At 36.7% G+C, this 17,985-nt stretch overlaps 1 protein-coding gene across 2 annotated transcripts in view; it reads right to left on the bottom strand.

Annotated features, from left to right (window-relative positions):
• LOC120432188 (Kv channel-interacting protein 1) overlaps positions 1–17,588 on the bottom strand; it is a 92,850-nt gene extending 75,262 nt beyond the window's left edge. For both annotated transcript variants that reach the window (XR_008212411.1, XM_039597327.2), the window contains exon 1: positions 16,453–17,588. The gene's annotated coding sequence lies outside the window, so the exon portion shown is untranslated. The remainder of the gene's footprint in view (positions 1–16,452) is intronic.
• Between the last annotated feature and the right edge of the window lie 397 nt (positions 17,589–17,985).

Raw genomic sequence — 17,985 nt, 5'->3', positions numbered from 1 at the left:
TCCAACATTTGTGTTATTGATTTCGAAATGTATAAAAAAAATCCCTATCATTTGATATGCACATTGTGTTTTTAAAATTATTGATTTTACTTTCGAATGGTATGACAAAATCACGATCATTTGATAATTGAAGTATTTTTTTCAAAAATGCGTAGTTTTGTGAAAAATTTTATATTTTCAAAAAAAAAATGTTATAACCATGAAAATGTATGAAAAAAATCCGATTTTTTGATGCGCATATTGTAAACAACTAAAATTTTTAATATTTTTTTATTCAAAAAATACGCAGAAAATAAAAATGTTTAGCATTTTCAAAAAAAAAAAATTGCATTCGAAATGTATGAAAAATCCCGATCATTTGATTATAGCCTATGTCTTCAATATAGCCCAAATCCCATAAGCTCTGTGCTTCTGTTAAGCACTGAACCGTGCCTAATCGAGGCAGCTGAACGAATCAAAACCGGGGCAGTGCAAAACCGAGGCGTGCAAAACCGGGGCATGACAAAACTGTCTTGAAAAACATAATCAAAAATGATGCTGGTTGCTCTCTCCTAAACCGGAAACAATCTCGAAGATACAATTTATCACAAGCAAGCAAATATGAACGGTGGCAATGCTTCCGGTTGATACAAGGGTGGTAAGAAAAAAGGAATTCAAATACAGAGGATATGATAATTTGTCTAGATTAAGTCTGGGGGTTTTTTTTTGAAAGGTCCAATAAACCAAATTTCCAGTTTTTGCTTGTTGGGTGTTTTTGAAACCGCCTTGACTCAGGGGTATTAAAACACCCAAAAAGCAAAAACTCCAGAAGCCACCTTTTTTCTTACAAATTGATAGGGGCAGTATGAGAAACATGAAAAGTGTGATCATTAATTTTATAGGTCATAAACAGAACATGAGTTTGAATTGAATCAATCTTGAAAATACTAGAAATTACATAATCTCTGGATTTTTTCAACCTTTATTTCTTTCTTGTCACTCTAGTGAAGCTTACGAACTCAACATCCAAAAAAAATAATAATACAACGGTGCTGCGGCTGATAAATGGCCATGTTTTTCGAGACAATCTGTCTCCTGTTGAATTACCCGTAGGCGTGAGTGAGCAGGTCTGTGTTGATCCGGTATGGGCCCCCTAACTTTTGGTTTATTCATGCTGACCAAAGCACCAGAAAAATGCTGAGAAAAGCACATGGTTCACGGGACACGACATATATGAGGTCGTAAGATGGGTTATTTCGGAAACTCTCTCTCTCTCTCTCGACACACACCGGAATTGGCTCGGAACACATATTAGAAGATTAAATCTGCCAAAAATTTGCCGATCCAAGCACGAAAACGCCAAATCCTCCGATGATGAAGAGGGAAATGGGCTGGCCGCACTGGCTGGTGGGCGAAATTAAGGGGTGACCTTTCTTTGGACAGTTTGAGAACGGTCGGCCAACGAAGCAAATCGGGTGGAAAAGAAGAAATTATGATGTGACAAATTGCCAGAAGCGATTCGAAGTCGAAGGAGCATTCAAATGAATTTGATAAATTCATTTGAGGTTGTTTGGTTCTTATTGGAGAGGGTATTTGTTGTGTTGCTTACTGGAGTGGACGCAATTTGCATGATTGGATTCGATTCCCAATAGGTTCGAGAACAATGAAACGACTCGGAAAATTGTTTTTGAATTTCTGATTATGGCATTATAGATGTTTTTGATTGGAGTATACTTGAAGTTAAATCCAACGAATTAATCCGACCAGTTGGCTGCTTTGAGATATTCAGCTCAAACTAAATAGAGTTCTTGTTGTTTTTTTTATGCGTTCAAACTGGTTCTGTTGCTTAAAATTGACTTCAGGATGTCATTTTGTGCAGTTTTTAATGCCTCATTTTTTACATTCACAGATCTCCAAAACTCGATTAAAAAAATTGAGTACTTCAACAAAAACAAAAAAGCTTTCCACAATTCAGTACACGAAGCATTTGTGGTGAATTTTGGTCGTGTTGAAAGTTCAATATACGCCTAACAATTATGCAACCAGTAAACATTGTCGTCCTGTTCTTATGTTCATAGATTCCAATCAAGTTTCTTGGATTCTTATAGCATTCTTAATCCTTCTAGTCAACTAAGCCTCGATGGTCTAGTGGTTAGCATTGTTGTCTGCTGACCCAACGTCGAGAGCTAATGAATTTTTCGTTCATATTCATGTGTTCAGAATTCCTGAGCAGTTCTCTAGGATTTCGGTCATTCGATTTTTTTTGTATTTTTTAATCCGACTGAAACTTTTTTGGTGCCTTCGGTATGCCCAAAGAAGCCATTTTGCATCATTAGTTTGTCCATATAATTTTCCATACAAATTCGGCAGCTGTCCATACAAAAATGATGTATGAAAATTCAAAAATCAGTATCTTTTGAAGGAATTTTTTGATCGATTTGGTGTCTTCGGCAAAGTTGTAGGTATGGATACGGACTACACTGGAAAAAAATAATACACGGTAAAAAAAATTTGGTGATTTTTTTATTTAACTTTTTATCACTAAAACTTGATTTACAAAAAAACACTATTTTTAATTTTTTTTATTTTTTGATAACTAACTATTTATCTAACATTTCACAAAGGCCAAACATTCAATATTACGCCCTTTTAAAATGTTTGTCTTGATTTGAAAATTCCAAAAATATTTTTTTCGAAAAGATCGGAAAATTTCACAATTGTTTCATATATTAACATTGAAAATCGGACCATTAGTTGCTGAGATATTGACGATAGAAAATGGTGGGTTGTTTGGGTGAAACTTAGAAAACATCAATTTTCCTGTTTTTAAACCTTTGCATTGCAATATCTCAGCAACTAAAGGTCGTATCAACATAGTCCGAATAAGCAAAATATAGAGAATTTTCTCAGCTTTTCAAAAATATTTTTTTCAAAACTGGGCAAACATGTGCACTAATTTAAAAAAATGAAAAACTGCGACTATTTTCAAAAAAGTCACTTAAATATGGCTATAACTTGAAAACGGTGCACTTTATCAAAATTTTAGTAAAGTACTTTTTGATTGCAAATTTGATTTTACATCGAAAAATGAAGTTGAAAAATTTTTACGACCAAAATTTCGATTTTTTGAAAAAATCAGTATTGATTAAAAAATTCATAACTCGGTCAGTGATTTTTTGCACAACCTGGAAATTTCTGAAAAGTTGGCATTTTATGTCTTCTAAAACATATCAAAAAATAAAAAAAATTAAAAATAGTGTTTTTTTGTAAATCAAGTTTTAGTGATAAAAAGTTAAATAAAAAAATCACCAAATTTTTTTTTACCGTGTATTATTTTTTCCAGTGTAGTCCGTATCCATACCTACAACTTTGCCGAAGACACCAAATCGATCAAAAAATTCCTTCAAAAGATACAGATTTTTGAATTTTCATACATCATTTTTGTATGGACAGCTGCCGAATTTGTATGGAAAATTATATGGACAAACTAATGATGCAAAATGGCTTCTTTGGGCATACCGAAGGCACCAAAAAAGTTTCAGCCGGATTAAAAAATACAAAAATTAAAATTGAAGAAAAAAGACCGATTTCGTAGAGAATTGCTCTCCTTCTTTCCATAATTTCTCGATAGGAGCAGATGGGAATCGAACCCAGAACCTTCCGCTTACAAGGCGAACAGCGTAACCATTCAGTCATGCCTACCCCTACCCCGACAAGTTCCCAAAGGAAATTCTAGTCATAAGCCGTTTGGTCACTCTTTCATGCTCGTTAACTGTTTACAATTTTGATTATTTCTCGAGACTCCGACAACCACATTTTACCAAATTTCAAAAAGTTGCGCAGAACGGTCAGCTTAACAAAACGAGTTTGCAATTGTTTTCATTGCATGTTCTATTTTTGTTTTGTTTTTCGAAGTTAAGCATTAAAACGCATTCTTCTAAAAACGTCAAAAAACAAAATTCTTTAAGATAGCATTATCGCGTTATATTACATCTTGTCGCACGTTGATTTTTGACGTTCCGAGTAAAAACGCGTTTTAATGTTTCTTCTTGAATAAACAAAAATAGAGCACGCAATGTAAACAATAACACACACGTTTTGTATGCTTGATCATTTTGTGCATTGTCCCGAAATATAGTTGAATTTGGTTGCCGGAGTACCTAGTTCTAATTATAAATGTTTACGGAAGTCGGGCATGTATGTGTGTCAAATGCGTTTTGACCTGAAATCCCTTTGGCAAGTCGTCGCACTTACAGCAAATTTTCAGGGTGTGTCAAGATAGCACGACAAAATCGGTTTTTATAAAATATCTTAGGATAGACATCGAATTGTCAGGATCTATGAAGGTCAAAAGGAGAGACATTGAAAGCTACCCAAAATGGCGTTCTAATCTGAGTTCAGCCCAAAATGTACGTGCGTTAAGATAGCAAGACAACTATTCAGATGTTGAGAATGGTGACAAATTGAGTGTCAAAAAAGTGTAATTTTACATCTGAAACTGGTGAAATTTTCACATTTTTGCACTTTATGTTTACTCAACAAAGAGGCGATGTTCAACAAACAAAATTTTCAACCTTCAAAAATTCAGCTTTTTGCCTTCCTCACCTTACTGAGGAAAGGCTATAAAATCACTCGAAAAACTAAATTCTTAATTTGACCTCCTAGACCCACCTTCATGTATACATTTCGACTCAGAATCAAATTTTGAGCAAATGTCTGTGTGTGTGGTGGGATGTTGATCTAAAAAATTTGCACTGAGTTATCTCGGCACTGGCTGACCCGATTTGGACAGTTTTGGTCTCATTTGATCCGTCTTGAGGTCCCATAAGTCACTATTGAAAATGATAAAGTTTAGTTAAGTACTTCAAAAGTTATGCTAAAAAAACGATTTTAACAAAAGTCCGGAAGATTGTAAAAAGGGTATAAAAAGGCTTCACGTATACTTATCGATTCAGAATCAAATTCTGAACAAATGTCTGTGCGTGTGTCTGGATGTGAGTCCGTGCCCCGAAAAATATGCACACGATTATCTCCGGACTGGCTTAACCGATTTGGACTGTTTTGGTCTCATTTGATCCGTCTTGGAGTACCACAAGACCCTAGTTAATACTTTGAAGTTTAGAATTGTACTTCAAAAGTAATGCTAAAAAAACGATTTAAGCTAAACTTTGGAAGATTGTAAAAAGGGTGGTTTTTGTAAGAAAACCCGTCATGCTATACATTTTTGGAAAGGGATTCGAAAGACCTTTCCAACCTTCCCCATCAAAAGTTATGAGCGCTTAATTGTTATTGATACACTTTTTTGAAACCGGATCTCAAATATTTTGATGAAAAGTTTTCCGGATCTATCATGCGACCCATCGTAGGATTGGTAATCAAAAGACCTTTCTAACGAGCCCAAAACATTGAAGATCTGACAACCTGATCAAAAGTTATAAGTAGTCTAGTGTTTTTAATACACATTTTTTGAGATCGGATCTCAGATATTTTGATAAAAATAAGTGTTATTTTTACACTTTCTTGAGGCTGTGTATTTACTTTATGAATACGAGGAAGGCACCAACCACCTTCAGGTGTATAAAGTAACGTTTTACTTTATTTTCCAAGAAAAAAAAAGTGATTAAATTTTTTCAACTTTTCTTGTGTTATGCCACTTTTTCAGTCTAAATTGAGGTAACACTACATTTTTAAAGTGGTATTGGTTTAACAACTTTTTTAACGGTGAATTATGTAAACCACTCTCAAACATGTTTTATTAAAATCTTGGAACTCAGTCTGAGTCATAAGCGATAAAATTTGTATGAACATAAGATGTTATAAATACAATCAAGTCTTTAATACTGTGAAATAAGACAGATAACAAATAAGAATTATATGTAAGGAAACATAAATAAAAACCAATCAGTGACCGATACACAAAGACAATACGTGACGCTTGCAAATGTCGTCAGTTTGCGATGTGTATGACGTGCCGACCCTCCCCGGATTGATTCGACATAAGCCATCATTTTTCATGTCCCCTGTTTCAGCAGAGCTCACACACATCCCTCTTGCCTCTCTTGGGCATACTTTGCGGCGCGTAATCGGACGCCGAGACTTGTTTTGCTTTTCTTGTTTCGCGTCCATTTTCCGTGTGGGAGTCTGCCCGTGGGGGAAGTTTGCTACATTCACAGTCACGGCAAAAAAAGCTCACACTGACGCTGTGTACCGTACACTTTTGCGGCTTACAACGAAATTATGCCCCGGCCCGGCCGAGAGAGATGCTGAGAGCCAAAGAGCGAATAAGGATCAAGATGAATCGTTTGCTCGAAGGGGAGTTGAAAAAATGTTTTGCGATTAATTCACCTGTCAGTGAGAAATGTATAAATTCGTCAAAAAAATTAATGAGCGTACTGTTTAATAGATTACAAAATCAAATCCTTTTTATGAAATAACAATTCTTTTGCTATAAAAAATAAGCAAATCCCATCCTGATTAAGATCTCCAACATGTTCTCCACTCGTGGCTCAACAAACACACACAAACACCCAGAAAGGAAGGAAAAAAAGCACTCATTCCGGGCTTTGCGGTTCTCGTTCATCGTTGGATGGCCATGCTGCTGCCACCCATTTGACACCCACTTGGCTCTTGTTTCATTTTCTCGAGTGGCGTACTAAAAATAGCCAGACGTCATTATCGTCGTGTTGTCCAAGCAAGCCCCAGCACCAAGTTCGGCCGAACTATGCGGCTAGACGGGATTGTGTGGGGATGTGGGTATGGGTGTAGCAAGGATTTTGTTTGTATTATGCTTTAACGGAACAGTTGAGAGAAAAAAAATGAGAGGTTTCTGCCAAATTTCTAGAGAAAAAAATCAATTGAATCTGTAAGAACGAAGAGCTTTAGCAAATATCTGTAAGAAATCTTTCAAAATATATGATTGAATGATGCTTCTACCTGCCCTTGAAAATTAGCTTTATGTTAGCTAAATAGGAAGAAAACACTTCAGAGGATTCAGAACAAAATTCTGAAATGATTCTAAAACTTCCTCCCAGGTACAGCACCAGTGAACTTCATCAATTAGCCGAAGTTGACACTTTGGATGTTATGTCCAATAAGATAATTGATGCATTTCGACAAAAATCATTGCATTCATCAGCTGCATTGATCCGCTCTTTATATAGTTTATAAGTTAGTTTTAAGTTATCCCTTTTCGATTTTGTACATGTAAGACTTCCTACATAAATCTGTAAATCTGTAAATCTGGTCACTGGAAACACTGACCGCTAGGGGATGGGTTTCGACTAGCGGCGAGCTGGGTTGCCAATCTCGTTCCGGGATGATGAATGTTTATAAATGTATGAATTCTGTATCTTGAAAGAGATTTTCTGATCGATATGGTGTCTTCGGCAAATTTTACTTTAAGTTGGATTCCCAAAATACGTTTATTTCAATTTTCGATTTTTTTAATTTTCATTGGAGTACTCATAATACATCTTTTGAGCCATGAAAAAAAACGAATTCATTTTTTTTTTTTATTTATTAGATTAGTTTCTAAGATACACCCTCACATAGATTCCGAATTATCAACTGAAGATATCTCGGAAACTTTTGACTCGATTCACAATGTAAGAAAATGAAACATTTGTAAAATTTTATGATCTTTTTAATAAAAATAATTTCAATATTTTAATTTTGAAAAGGTTCAAAACTAGATAACTTTCCTTATTCTATATTTTTTACCAAATTATTTTTTAAAAGTATTTTAAAACCGTTGCGAATATTTTTCAAAGTGTATGTCGACTAAAAATTATTTAAAGTGCATTTGAATAACCTTTTCCATTCATAAGTTAATAACATTGTTTGTAATTTCAATTTTACGTTTTATTTTTTTTTCCGTACTGAGACTCGTGGTGTAGGGGTAAGCGTGGTTACCTCTCACCCAGTCGGCCTGGGTTCGGTCCCAGAAGGTCCCGGTGTAATTTTTGAGACGAGATTGGTCTGATTCAGCCTTCCGTCGAACGGGGAAGAAAATGTTGGCCCCGGTCTAACCTAGAGGTTAGGTCGTTTGCTCAGTCCAGGTGTCTCTCTGTGTCCTGTCTCGGTAGGGTCGCTGGTAGGCAGTTGTACTCACAGTCCAACGGTCGTCAGTTCAAATCCCGGGATGGATGAAAGCTTAGGTGTAGAAGGTTTGTAATTGCCTCAACAATCAAGCCTTCGGACATCTACTTTCGAGTAACAATCTCGCAATCGAGAACGCCAAGGTAATGCTGTAGAGCGAACAATCTGATTTGATTTTTTTTTGCCGGAGTCAAGGGACATACACATCAAAAAGTATCCTAATTTTTATCATTAAAATTTGGGACGATAGTTTCCGAGACATCTTCAGTTGAAAATTAAATTTTCTGAGATTTCGGTCATTCGATTTTTTTTTGTATTTTTTAATGCGGCTAAAACTTTTTTGATGCCTTCGGTATGTCCAAAGAAGCCAAAATTTGCCATGCAAATTTGGCAGCTGTCCATACAAAAATGATACATGAAAATTCAAAAATCTGTATCTATTGAAGGTATTTTTTGATCGATTTGGTGTCTTCGACAATGTTTTAAGGTATGGATAAGGACTACACTGAAAAAATAATAACGTTTATAATATTGAACGTTTGGCCCTTTTGAAATGTTACTTTTGATTGAAAAAATAAATATTGTTTGCGGGGAGATCGGAAAATTTCACGAATTAATAAATTTTCCTGTAAACATGGGCACTTATTTTGAAAAATTAATGAGTGCGAAAATCTAAAAAGTACCTATAAATGGCTTTAAACTTGAAAACGATGCAATTTATCAAATCTCTTAAGTTCTTTTTGATTGCAAATTCAATTTTATATCGAAAATTGGAATTAAAAAATGTTTGCGACCAATATTTCGGTTTTTTAAATTAGTATTGATTCGAAAATTCATAACTCGGTCAAAGATTTGTAACACATTCTAGAAATTTCTGAAATGTTGACATTTTATATTCCCTAATACACTCAACCCCCGATGGTTGGTCACTTTTTCGTTTGGCACTTTTTCAGTATGTACCCCGGTGGTTGGTCAAACTCAAACTAAAAAGTGACGAACTGTCACTTTTTACACGGAACTTTCGCACACTATCAAAACAAACGTTTAGTAGTATGTGTGAACTCCGTGTAAAAGGGATGTCAAACTAAAAAGTGACCCCGTTCGTTTGACAACAGTTGGTGTCAAACCATCGGGGTTTGAGTGTACACATTAAAAAAAATAAAAATAGTGTTTTTAAGCAAATCAAGTTTAAGTAAGGAAAAGTTTTAATTTCAAGAATATTGTTATAGATGCTTTTAAAATGTTGAATCCCTTATTTAGTTTTTATATTTTTATTTATAGCAACTTAGGCCGTTGCAAATATTTTTCAAAGTTTATGTCACCTCTCCCCCCCCCCAAATTGGTCCGAAAAATCAGGGGATAAAACAAATATTTTTTCAAAAATATTTATATTTAGGTATTTTGGAAACTAATGATTGCAAAACAACTGGGCAGGTGTAAAATGAATTTTTAAACACTTTGTTCATTCAAATGTTGAAACCATGGCTCGTTAATTCAATGTTTAAACTTTTTTATTTTTTTGCCCCCCTCCTCGACTTTGGTCAGAGTCGAGGGACATAAACTTAAAATAATATTTGCAACGGCCTTACAGCAAATCAATAATTTCGATGAACAAGAAAAAAATTGTGATTTTTGCATTTTGTTAGCCTTTGGCGAAATTATGTAAAAGTATTTTTGGACAAAATTTTAGATTTTTAATCATTATGTTTCAGGCTTTCAAACATTACTCAAAAGCGGGAAATATCACATTTAAAAGCGTTTTTTTATGTGTTTGTCATCAGCAACAAAAAAACACATAATAATATTTTTATATCTTAAAAAAAAATCTGTGACAGTAATTTTAGCAAACATATTTAGTGACATTCACCGCTAAGTTAGTGAAGCCAAAAACTCATCAATTCCCCACGAAAACAGCATAATTCGAAAAAAAAAAGTTCTACGATCGGGCTCAAAATTTTTCTGGAGATTCCTTGGCTGAAATAATTAGACCCGTAATTTTTTTTGTTTGGCCATTAGGGTGACCTACGCCGTGTTAGGGTGGTCCGAAAAATGGCAATTTTCGTCGATTTTCGCAAAACCCACTTTTTTCAAAAATCAAATCTACGCGCCATTTCATCCGATTTTAGCTGTCCTAGACGCAAAAGAAAGGTGATTAGTTTGGATATTTGGGAAAAATATTAAGAAGTTTCAAAAATCTAGCTTCACTTATGAAAAGGTCGTAAGAAAACTTAAAATGCTGTTTTGAAGGTCTCGGGACCCAAAAAAAAAAAAAAAACATATCAAAAAAATTGTGTAGTTATGTTTCCAATACTCTGAGATACTGTTTTTTGAAAATAAAAACTGGGTTTTTTGACGCGCCGCGCGCAGAAATGAGAAAATGACGAAAACGGTACCAAAAGTTGCGTCTTTCAATTACAAAAATGTTGGGTTTAACTTCTTTTGAATTTTGGGTTTAACATCTTTCGACCGTTACTGTCGATACATTGCCAATACGGATACACTGTATGAAATGAACTCTTTGCCCACACAAGCCTTCTCTCCGTTGAGTGCGGGTGTTGCGTATCGTGTATTGCAACGCCTTTCGTGACAGAAAGTGATTTCCAACCGATTTCCTGATGACGCTAAAATACCATTCAGGAGCAGCAGCTGGTTGAGCAGGAAATGGGTGGAAGTTTCTCGTTTTGCTTGCCTGGCTCGTGGCCCAGTTTATGGGTCACGTTCCAGCTTTATCCGGTTGCCGGGCACGCATCAGCCTACACACGTGTGCACCGCCAAACGAAGGAGATTGCATGCGTTCATAATTTAATTTCGTGCCCAATCGCGATCGTATTGCATGCTGGTGGTGCTGAAATATTTGTTTGATTTAAATTGCCTTTGAGGAAATAAATTTCGATTTTTAAACATTCCATTATTTCAAGTATCAGGCGTCTCCACCGACCTCGTCCTTGGCAAATTTATTTAGGAAAACGCATTGTTCTAAAAAACCTTGTGAATATTTGCTTTCAAAATGAATCATCGTTGAGAAATGAAACAAACTGCGGCAAAACGGCCTTAAGAAAAACCTTGAAACAATTTCCAATTACTTTCTCGTGGGAATTCTGCGATGTAGGGAAAAACTTTTGCGAACGAAAAGTATTCTTCATCCTGACAGGTCCGCAATTTGTTCGCGAACAATACGCCTTTGAAGTTCGAGCACCAGGAGGTAATTGGGTTGCTCTCTAATCAACAAAAAATATTGAATATATTATTGTGATGTTGAGTCATAAAATAATAAACACCATACAAATTTTAACAAAATGAAATTTTGTTTATGAATTGATTCATAAACTTTTGCTTGATATAGTATGAAACAAATGTTGATCATGTATTTTGTAATTTGTAATGTAACACTCCTGCTAAAATTTCTTATCAGTTGATTGAATCTTCTGATATTCAAATCCAGAGAAGGGAACATTCATAAACCACAAATGAATAAAATTATGGTTTTTTTTTAATTATTGAAGATTTTTGGAAATGCTATCAAATTTAAGAAATAGAACGAATTCAAAAGATTTAAAATATTCCTCATGGTTTTCAATGCAAACTTCATATCCGAACTTTATACGTTATATGTACTCCAGCAATACGTAATTTCGAAAATATGTTCATTCAGGCCATAAAACGTCACTTCTGTTGGTGAACATAAATCGAAATTGAATTTTGCCTCTCATGTAGAAAGAAACAGCCATCAATGGCTTGTTGTTCCGCCCAACCCACGTCCATCTTGCTCCTCAGAAGAAAGAACTACATTACCAGCTCGTTCAGTGAATTATCGTAAAATGTCAATATTCACCTCACAAATCACTCCGGTGGTTGTGGTTTTAACTGACAGCCCTCCCAAATCCCCACGGCAGGGTCTCAGCATGGGCACGTAAGTGCAGCGTGACGAATTTTATTGCCATTACGCCCCCACCCCTCACAACCTAACCTCAACCCTAGCCGCCACCTCGAAAAATCACATGGTTGGGCTGGCAAAATTACACTCGAATCCGAATTCCCTGGTGCCAAACGTCAGCAGACGTCGTATGCGCGACGCGACAGTTATTTTGCAGGATTGACTGATTTCCGGGGAAATGGGGTCGGAAAAGTGCTTCCGGAATGAGCAAAAGCAATTGGATTGCAATTTTACGATTGGTTTTCGGAAATGTTGGCTGCACGATAGATTTCGCGGTGACAACGTCAGAAACGGGAATCGTTCAAGTTTGCTGTGAAGGGAAGGCTCGAATAATTCGTTTTCAGGGTTTATGATCTGGAAACAGATTAAAAACCGATTTGGAGTACTAAAAATGTCACTAAAATAAAAAAAAATTATATCCGCAAGTAAAAAGCTCTAGCTTGGATGCTATCTTATGTCCATTAATCCATTTCTCGTGTATGGGTTATAACATGTTTTGTCCTTAAAACATAGCACTACAAAATAGGTACGTAAATAGGGGAGTGAGGGTTAATTTGAACACCCTAAAGAAATTGCTCTGCCACGGGCTGTATGGATATTTTAAATGAATGTGGATGACACCAGAGGATAATAGAGATTATATTCGATCGAAAAATGTAATTCATTTCGATAAATTTTGATAAAACCCCATTTTTATCGCAAAAATTAAAAGGTATCCAAATTACCCCCACACTATTTTGTGAGGGTAATACAAACTCCCCTATGGGGTACTTTGGACATGCCTTGTGGGGTAATTTGGTAATTCCTTGGGGGGTAATATGGACACCTTTTGTGAGATAATTTGGACACATGTTGAAGAATAAGTTAGTTATAAAACGTCCATGATCGAAGGGGAGATTTCACGAAATTAATAAAGCCGATGTGGTTAGTTAGACTGTCCAAAACGTTCTGATTTTATTGTAATCGAAAAGTCCCCCAGAGCCTCACACATGAGGTACTGAGGTTTTGCTTATTGAGCATTAATCGAGCAACTTGCTTTAATCGCGGCGAGGTAAACGAAGTTATGCTTTGTTCGCAGTTTGGATAACTGTTATCGGTTTTGCTGATGATGTTGGTGGCGTCGATCAATTATAAGGAAAGCAATTTCCGTAACTAGTTTAACATAAGATTTTTTGAGCATGTTTTTATCCTTCAACATGGCTTAGTAATTGGTTTATTTTTTTAAGTATTTTTTTCGCTCACAATATTTTATCAAAGGTTCAAACAATGATTTTATGATATCAACATAAGAGTCTTGAGTACCAAACGTTTGTTTTGAAAGTGTGCGTGAGCGCTATGTAAAAAGTGACAGTTCGTCACTTTTTAGTTTAACTTTGAATAACCAACGGGGTACAAACTAAAAAAGTGTCAAACGAAAAAGTGACCAACCACCGGGGGTTGAGTGTATGTCCAAATTACCCCACAAGCCATTTCCCCCATGGCATGTTTTCAATTTCAATTTTTGATAATAAAAACTAACTTAATCCACCTTTGTGGTTGATGCCTTCCTCACTTTTTACCAAAAATGGGTATATGAGTGGTTTCATCATTTTTTTAGATCCAGAAAAAAAGAACACAATGTATAACTTATGTGGTCATAACTCGAGACAGGGTTGCCAGATCTTCAATATTTTGGACTCTTTGGAAAGGCCTTTCAATTACCTAACCAACGATGGATCGGATGATGGATCCGGACATACTTTACATACATTTAAGTGAGATCCGGCTTCAAAAATGTACATGAATACCACTTAAGTGGTCATAACTCGAGACAGGGTTGCCAGATCTTCAATGTTTTGGACTCATTGGAAACACCTTTCAATTACCTAACCAACGATGGGTCGGATGGTGGATCCAGACATAGTTTACATACATTTAATGAGATCCGGCTTCAATAAAGTACATAAATATCACTTAAGTGGTCATAACTCGAGACAGGGTTGCCAGATCTTCAATGTTTTAGACTCGTTAGAAAGATATTTTGATAACCTAACTAACAATGGGTCGGATGGTGGATCCGGACATAGTTTACCTACATTTAAGTGAGATTCGGCTTCAAAAAAGTACATCAATATCACTTAAGGGCCCTATCTCGAGACAGGGTTGCCAGATGTTCAATGTTTTACACTCGTTAGAAAGATATTTGGATAACCTAACTAACAATGGGTCGGATGGTGGATCCGGACATAGTTTACCTACATTTAAGTGAGATCCGGCTTCAAAAAAGTACATAAATATCACTTAAGTGGTCATAACTCGAGACAGGGTTGCCAGATCTTCAATGTTTTGTACTCATTGGAAAGGCCTTTCAATTACCTTACCAACAGTGGGTCGGATGATGGATCCGGACATAGTTTACATACATTTAAGTGAGATCCGGCTTCAAAAAAGTACATAAATATCACTTAAGTGGTCATAACTCGAGACAGGGTTGCCAGATCTTCAATGTCTTGGACTCATTGGAAAGGCCTTTTAATTACCTAACCAACGATGGGTCGGATGATGGATCCAGACATAGTTTACATACATTTAAGTGAGATCCGGCTTCAAAAAAGTACATAAATATCACTTAAGTGGTCATAACTCGAGACAGAGTTGCCAGATCTTCAATGTCTTGGACTCATTGGAAAGGCTTTTCAATTACCTAATCAACGATGGGTCGGATGATGGATCCGGACATCGTTTACATGCATTTAATTGAGATCCGGGTATTTGTGAAAACACATTTTTATGCATAACTTTTGAACTACTTATCGAAACTTCAAACAATTCAATAGCGATGTATGGGACCCTAAACCAAGTCGAATGCAACTGGTTCGATCAAAATCGGTTCAGCCAGTGCTGAGAAAACTCAGTGAGAATTTTGGTCACATACATACATACACACACACATACACACACACATACACACACACATACACACACACATACACACACACATACACACACACATACATTTTTTCAGTTTTCGATTCTGAGTAGATATGTATACATGAAGGTGGGTCTAGGAGCTTTTAATAGAAAGTTCATTTTTAGAGCAGGATTATAGCCTTACCTCAGTGAGGAAGGCAAAATGGATAAAATACATAATATTTCTACTTACATATCTCAGAAATTGACAAACCAACCTCCAAACAAAATTTGTCCACTTTTTTCCATATAGGGGAAATTCTCGTATGTTTGGCAGGTTAAGTACTCGCTCCTAACTCCATTTAATTTTGCAAAACTTTTGATAGAAACTTGCTTTCTCACTTCTTATTGAGCTATTTATCACTCGATTTCAAATGAAAACGCTTTTAATTAGCTTTAATTGAATGTCCAAGTTCTGATCTGCCAACATTAGAGGCACGCTGGAATTAGATGCTGTTCCCCTAGTCCATGCAAAACCTTATTTCCCACCCCTAAAATATTAGAACTTAAAGCAGTGCCAACCGGCCTTTGGAAACTTTTACTCTGATACTCTGATATTTTGAAAACTATAATGATTGCAAATCAACTAGGCAGGTGTAAAATGCATTTTAAAACACTTTTTTCATTAAAATGTTAAAACCATGGCTTGTAATTTAATTTTTTATATTTTTTATTTTTTCGCTTAAAATCTAAAGATCTTCAACTTTCTTTTTTCTTTTTCTTTGTTTCGCTGTATTTCAGCAACCATAGGTCCAACCTTCAATGTCTGTTAGTAATTATTTTTTTGGAAATTTTCTGAACTTCTCGAATAGAATACAGATACTATTTAAAAAAATTGAAAGGCGAGAATTTTTCAGTCAATATCAAAATTTAAGTTAGTATATCTTGAAAACGGTGCATTTTATCCAAAAATCTGTGAAGTACTTTTCGATTGCAAATATGATTTTACATTAAAAACTTGAGAAGGAAATGTGGAAATCATAACAAAATTTGGCCTAGACTCATTTATCTGTAGGCTTTTGAAAAAAAAAATACTTTCGAATCAAGAAAATATAAATGTGTTGTCCTACATTTAATTGTCGACCTAAAATACTCTAAATCGTAAAATGAACGCTAGATTCGTAGTCAGAGACCAATGTTAATCAAATGTCATTTAGTGTTTGAACCAGTTTTTGTGTAAAATAATTCGTTGGAAAATCACATGGTCGCATGCTGCATTCCTATAACTTATCAAATTCTCCCAAATAAGGCTGTTGTTTCTTCAAAGTTCATACTAAAAAACCAGCCAATAAACTGCCTTTTCATCTTCCTTTCGCGAAAGCGACACCGTTCCACCGAACCAAACTCATCATTATTCAATAGCCATTTGCGAAGCGCAACTTGCCGGCACAATAAATTGCCATCCGATAACGGCGACCTTCCTTCCTCCCAAGTCGTATTGCCTGCTAATGACGTAGACTCGACGCTTCCATCGACGACGAATGATAACTTACATTGATTTTATCTCCAGTCGGTCCCGGGCGGGTCACAGCGATGACGATGACGCCGAACACGAGGAGGGGGGTGTTGAATGTCGAAGGATCTCCACTCTCTAGTTCACCTCCCTAGCGGCCATGACGTCCTGGCCCTGGCGCGTGTAACAGTCCTTGTCGTCGATGCACCCTGACTGATGCGCTACGCTACGAAGCAGACGAAGCAGACAAGGAATTCCCAATCTGCTCCCCTACAGCATCCCGAAACACGTGGAGCAAACGTGGACGCTGGGTGAGGGGGTGGTGGTTCGTTTTACGAGTGTGCTTGTGTTGTAATAGAAGAAGATCCTGCCACCCACACTAGCTCACACTTGATTGGAGCACCTCGACGACGACGACGACGCGACTATGCTGCACACACATTGGCGTTGATTTTCCTTTTGCTTCTTCTGCACGGGAAAATGTAACTTTTCCTGGCTTTTCCGGGGGTGTTTTCCTCTCTAACCTGCCACTTGGTTGAACGGTTTCGCTAATCTTTCACTGGTTGACACAGTTGAACAGTTGCTGATTACACACTTTCACACACACTCAGGACCACCCTAATAAAGGTGACGACAGATTTTCTCTTGCTGCCATATCGGCATGTCGTTTTACAACCTTTTAATTTCCTTCACACCTGGGAAATACTCGCTCACAACTGACCAGCCTGCCTGGCCGCTGCCGAGACTGACTGACTGCCCCAGGTGGGAAAGTATCCGAAAATTTCCACCCTAGAGGCCACCCACACAAGCCAGCCTGCCACCTTTATCTGTGATATCAATTTACATTCCGTACACGCCTTGCTTCAACGGTTGGAACTTTTCAGGACACTCCACGAAACCCAAACCTGGGGACACTTTTCCCAACAGAAAAAAAGAAGAAATTGCTTTTCCACGAATGCTGCCCAATAAAACACACTTTCCACGGAACTTTCCCCCCACAGAAAGCAAAAAGGAATAACCTGGAAAATCCTGGTCGTCTAGTGATGATTTCCTTCTTCTCCTCCTCAAGGAATTTCCCCGAATTGCGCGAACCGGGCTCCAACTTTTTTCCCGCTCTCTCTGGTGTGCTTGTTTTCCCGCGAGTGCCACCGCGAAACTGAAAGTTGATTTTCCACAAACTCCACACCTCGGAGTCCACCGACGGGAAAAACGGACTGGCTGCCACTTGATGAGCTCGAAACGCTGAGCTTTACAAACGAGTTTGTGTGTGTGCGTGTGTATTCGTGCGGGACACGTGTGGTGATTTTGCAACGAGCCTCTTTTCGCTCTCACTGTCTCTCTGTTTCGGGAGAGTGTCTGAGGGAAAAGCTCTCTCACTCTTCAAGATCTTGAATGAGAGTGGGAGAGACGAATGTTATCACGGCTTTTATCTCGACACTTATCCTTGGAGGAGGGTTGCCAGATTTGTGTACTTTTCCAAGGTTAAAATGCAAAAAAAAAAAACAGATGAAAAAAATATTGTGTAACAAATTAACGTGTGCCTACCATTAAACTATACATTTTCATCAATTAT

Source organism: Culex pipiens, chromosome 3 (assembly GCF_016801865.2).
Source record: "Culex pipiens pallens isolate TS chromosome 3, TS_CPP_V2, whole genome shotgun sequence".
NCBI classification, from domain to species: Eukaryota; Metazoa; Arthropoda; class Insecta; order Diptera; family Culicidae; genus Culex; species Culex pipiens.
The sequence above is the reverse complement of the archived record's forward strand: the minus strand, read 5'-3'. Positions and strand labels throughout refer to the sequence as shown.